Source organism: Papio anubis, chromosome 14 (genome assembly GCF_008728515.1).
Source record: "Papio anubis isolate 15944 chromosome 14, Panubis1.0, whole genome shotgun sequence".
Taxonomy (NCBI): Eukaryota; Metazoa; Chordata; class Mammalia; order Primates; family Cercopithecidae; genus Papio; species Papio anubis.
The window spans coordinates 6,486,415-6,493,511 of NC_044989.1; the positions used below are offsets into that span (position 1 = coordinate 6,486,415).

The window sequence follows — 7,097 nt, forward strand, 5'->3', positions numbered from 1 at the left end:
ACCCATACAGGGAGAACACGATGTGAAGACGAAGGGAGAGATCAAAGAGATGAGTCCACAAGTCAAAAAATGACAAAAGATTTCCAGAAAGCCGTGAGAAGCCAGGAGAAAGCCCCGGAACCAATTTTCACTCGTAGCCCTCAGAGGGAACCAACCCTGCTGACACCTTGATCTTGGAATTCCAACCCCCAGAACTGTGAGACAAGAGCTTTCCGTTGTTTCAGGCACACTCTTGTGATGTTTCGCAATAGAAGCCCCAGGAAATCAATCCAGGGTCGTTCTAATGATGCATGAGATGCTGCCTGCAGGAACGCTGGGCACCCAGCCCAGGGCAGAGGAGGTGTGGACAGGGGTCAGGTCCCTGCCTTATTGTTCTGGCCAAGACAAGGCTCTTGTATGGAACACAGGGAAGGCGAGGAGACTGCAGCTGGAGCAAGTCTAGTATCCATGCATGCAAAGTAAATGATGAAGCACTCCACAAACATTCATTGAACACTTTTATTGGTTTGTGTAGCTTGTTGACTGAAAAATGGGTCCTTCTTTTTCTGCAAGAAACTCTCTGATGACAGCATGTAATCTTTATCAGGTCTTCATAATTCCAGAAAATCTCTTGAAAATTGTTTTTATTTGAACCGATGGGCCTTGTCCTGGGGTGGGGCACTAGGAATCCGCCAGCACACAGGAATGCTCCCTGCACAGTGCTCCTTGAATCTGCACAGCTGGCCTCCCAGGAGCCGATGCAATTCCAAGTGAGTGAAGGAGCCTGAGGATATAAAGGATGGAGACAGACTCTGATCTTTCCATTTTCCAGTTGGATGTTATTAGAAGCATTTGATAGAAGAGGGGACCCTGACAAAGGTCTCTAGCAGGAAAGAACATGGACACCCCAAAGCATCACACACCATGAGAGAAGGGAGGCTGAGGCAGGTGACCAGGACTTGTCACTATATTGGCAGGAGCTCTGGATCCTGTACACAAGCAGCAGAGGAGACTGAAGCCCTCCCGGACCCAGCGTGATGGGTCTGTCTGAGGATGACCCCTGGAACTTCACCTTCCCGGAGCAGTCAGATGAGCAAGGCCCCGTGAATGATTTCCCGTATGATTCTACTGTAACCCAATGGAACAGACATTAGCTGAAGACCAGGGCCTGGCAAAAAAAACTGATTCCCCTTCTAGAAATTCTGCTCTTTTTGCCAAAGAATGGGAATGAGGACACAAAAGTTTTGCTTCCTCCTCTGTCCTGGCAGTTTGTGCCTGGGAGACAGAGCGAGACTCTGTCTGGGAAAAAAACAATTAAAAAAAAAAAAAAAAAGCCTCAACTACAGAACCAGTTTGAGAGAGCACAGAAAAACATATGTGAGTTAAAACAAGGTGCTCTGCATAGGAGGGCTATCCCCAGGGCCGGACACATGTATCCCATAGCAGCTATCACATTTCAATGTCAAAATCAATCTCCAGTCCTCAGCCCCTTCCTCTATTCCTTTTGCATCCCTTAGGAGCACACTAGATGAAGCATTCAGGCATTGTTCATCTTTGTCAGCTGCTGGTGGTCATTGTGCAGAGGACTTCACAGAGACAGGGAGAAGGACTTGGGGAGATGAGCTCCCTTTGGAAATCAAGATTAAAGTGTGAGGTCACATCTCATTTCAGTATGTTTTTTATCTTTCTTTTTTTTTTTTTTTTTCTTTGAGATGGAGTCTCACTCTGTCTCCCAGGCTGGAGTGCAGTGGCTCCATCTCCGCTGGTTGCAAGCTCCGCCTCCCCGGTTCACGCCATTCTCTTGCCTCAGTCTCTGGAGTAGCTGGTACTACAGGTGCCCGCCAGCACGCCCAGCTAATTTCTTTTTGTATTTTTAGTAGAGATGGGGTTTCACCGTGTTAGCCAGGATGGTCTCGATCTCCTGACCCGTGATCCACCAGCCTCAGCCTCCCAAAGTGCTGGGATTACAGATGTGAGCCACCATCCCGGCCTCATTATGTTCTTTTTGTAAGAATCTAGTGAGGCCTCTTTCTGATCTTGCAGCAGAGGTCCTGTTCTTTCGAAAGCCTCCTCTGACTGCTCCTAATTCATCAATGGCTCCATGCAGACCCAAAGAATTTCCATACCCATAACACACTCAGCACTGCCTTAGCAGAACGTCTGTCTGGGTCACTTTTATTCCTTAAAGAGAGACTATGAGATGATGCTGTTCATGACTCCTGGCAAGGATTTATAACCTGATTAATCCTAATCATTCTTAAAACATTCTCGGTCTAGAAACATTGACAAAACTCCTTGTAATAAAATTACAAACAAAACCAAGTTAGTATCCTCTGAGCAGGATCCCTCTCGGATGCTGCTGAGAGGAATGGTCATGATGCTCTCTCACAAGCTTCTCAAACGGGGCCAAGTGGGCCAGAGTGAGATGTAATGTGGCCAGGAGAAGGCTCCATTTAGGACTCCCTTGAGACAGTCTTTTTCAGACACAGCCCTAAAAGAGAAAAAAACATCTTGCCACCTTACAGACACCTGGCTGGGCAAAGAAGTAGCCCTGGCTTTAGCCGGGTTTGGAAGGGGTCAGATCTCAGAGGAGCAAAGTAAGTTCCCCTCCAATTGCCCTGGAGGAGAGGAAGGAGGTAATTTTATCAGAGGAAGAACCACACCCTTGGAGGCCACTATCAGATGTTCAACTGATTTGATCTCTGACAGCCATATTGCTCACAACCCAGTGGGCTTTGGGAAAGCATGTTTCACTCATTAGAAAGGATATTGCTTTATAGACACTAAGTAATGACATTCTGTACCTTGCATGACACCGGGTGAATGAAATAACGAATGTGAAATAATTTGAATGGTACTGGAAAGACACACGGAGATTAAAGAAATAAAAAAGTGAATACCAAGACATCTGTCCAGTCTGGATGGAATTATTATAATAGTAATCCCCTCCACTCTTTGGGGGAACCAAAGCTCTGACAAGTGCTGATTTCGTCACTCACCGACTTGCAACCCTGAGCATGGTACTTTCCGCTGGTAAACTGAACTTTTTCATTTGCATCAAGAGATACAGTCAGCATATGCTTAATCGCTTTGTTGTGAGGTTGAAACGAGAAAGAATATAGATATTAAACATTTCACACTGTACCAGGTACAGAGGATTAAATGTAGTAACCTTATTTTCACCAATTCTTAAAACAATTTACAAGATATTATGAAGTTCAATTTATAGATTAGAAAACCATGTCAGAAAGGTTATGTAATTTTTCCAAGGCAACACAGATAATCAATGGAGGAGCTAGGATTCAAGTCTGTTTCTTTCAGATGCCAAAGTTCATATTCCTTCTAGCCCATCCCTTTTCCATCTTTAATGTGCACACAGATTACCCAGAGATCTTGTTAAAATGCAGGTTGTGATTCAGAGGACTGGGGAGGGGCCTAAGATTCCATGTTTCTGATAAGTTACCAGGGGAGGCCAACACTACCAGTCTGTGGAGCTACACTTTGGAGTAGTGACATTCTAGAACATTCGCATTCTTATTAAGCATGCTGTCTGAAAAAGGTAAATGGTAGAGTAGACATTGAAGTGGATTTACAAGAAGGGAGAAAATAATAAGAAGGAGGAGGAGGAGGAGGAGGAGGAAGAACAGTCACTTCAGAAAGAATGCTGGTGCTGGAGAAGGGGAGAAGACATCTTTCTCACCTCCATATCCAGGGCCAGAGTGTTCATTTAGCAGCTTACACATTCTGGGCATTTTACACATTTGTCAAAATACAGAATCAGAAAACTCTGCTTTAGTCTCTCTGTTGTCAAAGATTACAAAGGTGTTCTTTTCCTCTCTCGGTCTCCAGTACCCCAGCTTCCCAGCTTCCGGAAGAACAGCCAAGCTTCCTTTATGAGGTCACTGGCCCAGGGCAGAATGACAAGCAGTAGCTACTCTCAAAGCAGTGATCTTAGGCATTCGCTTTGTAGTAAGATAAACCTGGGGCTCATGTCCAGACTCTGCTAGTCCTCAGATTTCTCTTCTATGAAATAAAAGCATGTTTTTAATGTATTGAATTTTTCTGAAGATTAAAATGAGTTAATATGGGTAGAGCACTGTGTTAATCAGGATTCTCCACAGAAACAGAAGCAATAGGATATAGAGAGATATATGAGAGAGGATTTACTAGGACAATTGGCTCACACAATTTTGAGGGCTGAGAAGTCCCAGGGCAGGCTATCTGCAACCTGGAGACTTTGGGTGCTGGTGTTGTGGCTTAGTCTAAGAACCAAGGCTCAGGACCAGAGAAGCTGACGGTATAACTCTCAGTGTGAGACCACTCTCAGTGTGTGCCACTGATGTAAGTCCTGGAGTCCCAAGACCGGGAGTCTGAATTTGTTGCCCAAGGAAATGTGTATCGCAGCTCCCACTGTTAGATGGACACATTCACCTCTTCTCTGTTTTTGTTCTCTTCAGGGCCCCAGTCGATTCCGTGATCCCCACCTAGACCACTCAGACTCACAAGTTAATCTCCTCTGGAAACACCTCACAGACATACCTACAAACAACGCATTACCAGGGTTCTAGGAATTCCTTAACCCAGCCAAGTTGACACCTAAAATTGACTTCCACAAGCACTTAGAGGAAATCCTGGCATGACATAAACTCTCAGTACTTGTTAGCTCCCATGTTAGCACTAATCTCTGTAGAGAAATGATCTCTGTGCCTGGTACAAGGGAGTGAATGTGACTCCCCCACTTCACTGAATGCTTACCATGTGCCAGGTGCTGGAGGAGTGCCTCACACGTATTCTCACGTAAGCGCTTCCCCACCCTGAGCTGTGTTCTATTATCCTTTCTCTGATGCTGTTTTAGAGATAAAGAAACTGAGGCATAGAGGAGTTAAGTCATTTGCCCAAGTCACATGCCTAGTAGGTGGTGTCACTGGTATTTGAACCTGGAAATCTGACTCCAGCACCTGCTGTGATCCTCTGCTCTTGGCCGCATTATTTGGTGGTGGTGATGGTGGTTGCTGCTACTGTTAAAGTTTAGAGGAAGTTTTCTGGGCTCCTAAAATTTCTAAATGCCAATTCTGCTTAACTTGCGGGTAGAGGTGATAAGAGTGGTTTGTGGAGAGGTGAAATTGCTCAGCACAGTCACCCTGATAATGCAAAGAGATCCATCCTGAGCCCAGTCCATTGAGAGCTTCTTTACAGGGCACATGGATTCTCAATCTGTCCCCACCACTGTCGGAACTGATTAAGCCAAACACATTTTCAGTAACATTCAAAGACTTCTGTAATTGACTGTATGACAAGAGTTATAAACAAGCAACTGAGTTAGCAAACCTACCAAACCCTCTTAAACAAAGAGTCTTAGAAGAAAATGAGCTAATTATGCATATGCTGTCCACACAAGGGACAGGGTGTGAACCAAGATGCCTCTTCATTACTGGGAGAAGCAGCACTTCCCTTGAAAAATCACAGAGCTGAGAATGTGGACAGGATCAGAGATATCCTGTAGTCAACCCCTTCTGTTCACATTTACCAATACAAGGAGATGAACCACTAAAAGACATGCTTCCTATATTAGTCTTTTTCCACACTGCCATAAAGAAATACCCAAGACTGAGTAATTTATAAAGGAAAGAGGTTTAATTGATTCACAGTTCCACATGGCTGGGGAGGCCTCAAGAAACTTACAATCATGGCAGAAGGCGAGGGGAAGCAGGCACCTTCCTCACATGGCAGCAGGAGATAGAAGAGTGAAGGAGGAACTTCCAAACACTTATAAAAGCATTAGATCTCATGAGAACTCACTATCATGAGAACAGCATGGGGAAACTTTCCCCATGATCCAATCACCTCCCTCCCTCAGCATGTGAGGATTATAAATCCAGATGAGATGTGGTTGGGGACACAGAGTCAAATCATATCACTTCCTGAAAATAAAATAACAGTTTTGTTTCTTTGTAGTTCCTGAACCAAGCACAGTGGTAAGTACTTGTACCTGTGCAAGGCATGCAAAATGAACAGAAGAACACGGTCACGTACTATGGCCTAAATGTTTGTGCCCCACCTCAAAATCATATGTTAACATCCTAACCCCCAAGGTGATGGTATGAAGAGGTGCCTTTGGGAGGTGATTCAGTCATGAGGGTGGGCCCTCATGAATGGGATTAATATCCTCATAAAAGAAGCTTCGGGAAGTTTGGTTACCCCCTCCACCACGGCAGGACACAGCAAGAAGGCACCATCTATGAGGAAGCGAGTCCTCACCAGACACCAAATCTGCCTTCACCTTGGATTTCCCAGTCTCCGGGACTGTGAGAAATAAACGTCTTTGTTTAAGTTACCCAGTTTCTGGGTGTTTTTTAAATTATTATAGCAGCCACAATGAACTAAGACATAATGGCAGCTGTCCTTTAAAGAACAGGAGCTACAGGTTGGTCATAGGTTAGGGCTTTTCTCATTATTTCTTATTTCTAATTCTCACAACATCCTGCAAGGCTATTGATCAGTTTTTCAGATAGAACCAAGGTTCAGAGGATTAACTCAATGGAACCAGGTGACGAGTCAGCGAGAGCCAGAGTGCCTTGTGTGAAGCCCCTGTGTTCTCTTCCCACTCTTCAGCTGCTCTCTTTGGCACCCAACCTGGAGCCGCCATGACCCAGGAGATCTCCCACGACATGAGTAGGTGGTACTCACAGATGAATCTCCAGGGTCTGGGCATGGGTAAGGCTGCTAGATATATGGCAAAAGAGAGGAGAAAAACTATACAGGGCACAGAAGAGTGCATGCTCCTCCTAAAGACATGTGTACTCAGCAGTTTATGATTAGTTTTGACTCTAATCAAGCCAAACAAGTCTGCAGTCCAGATCCTCATTGGGTGTGGTTCCCAAGCCGTCAGAGAGCCTCACATTATTTTACTCGGCCAACTCACCATAATGGCATGTGGAGATATGCAATGATTTGCTTAAAGACCTTCCACTAGTTAGCTGCATTTTCCCTAGTTGGTCTTATCAGCATTTCAAAATTATACCCAAGACAAAAACAATTCTACTTCACTTACATATTAGGAGGTCTGTGATTCCCACCTTTTAAATTCCTTTGCTCAATCCCTAAAGACCATCCTTTAA

General features: G+C 44.8%; 1 long non-coding RNA gene across 1 annotated transcript; it reads right to left on the reverse strand.

Annotated features, from left to right (window-relative positions):
- Positions 1–484: 484 nt before the first annotated feature.
- LOC110741008 lies at positions 485–5,623 on the reverse strand. Its single transcript, XR_002516490.2, has 2 exons — positions 3,680–5,623; positions 485–763 (listed from the first exon to the last, which is right to left on the reverse strand). It is a non-coding gene; the product is annotated as an uncharacterized LOC110741008 (long non-coding RNA).
- Between the last annotated feature and the right edge of the window lie 1,474 nt (positions 5,624–7,097).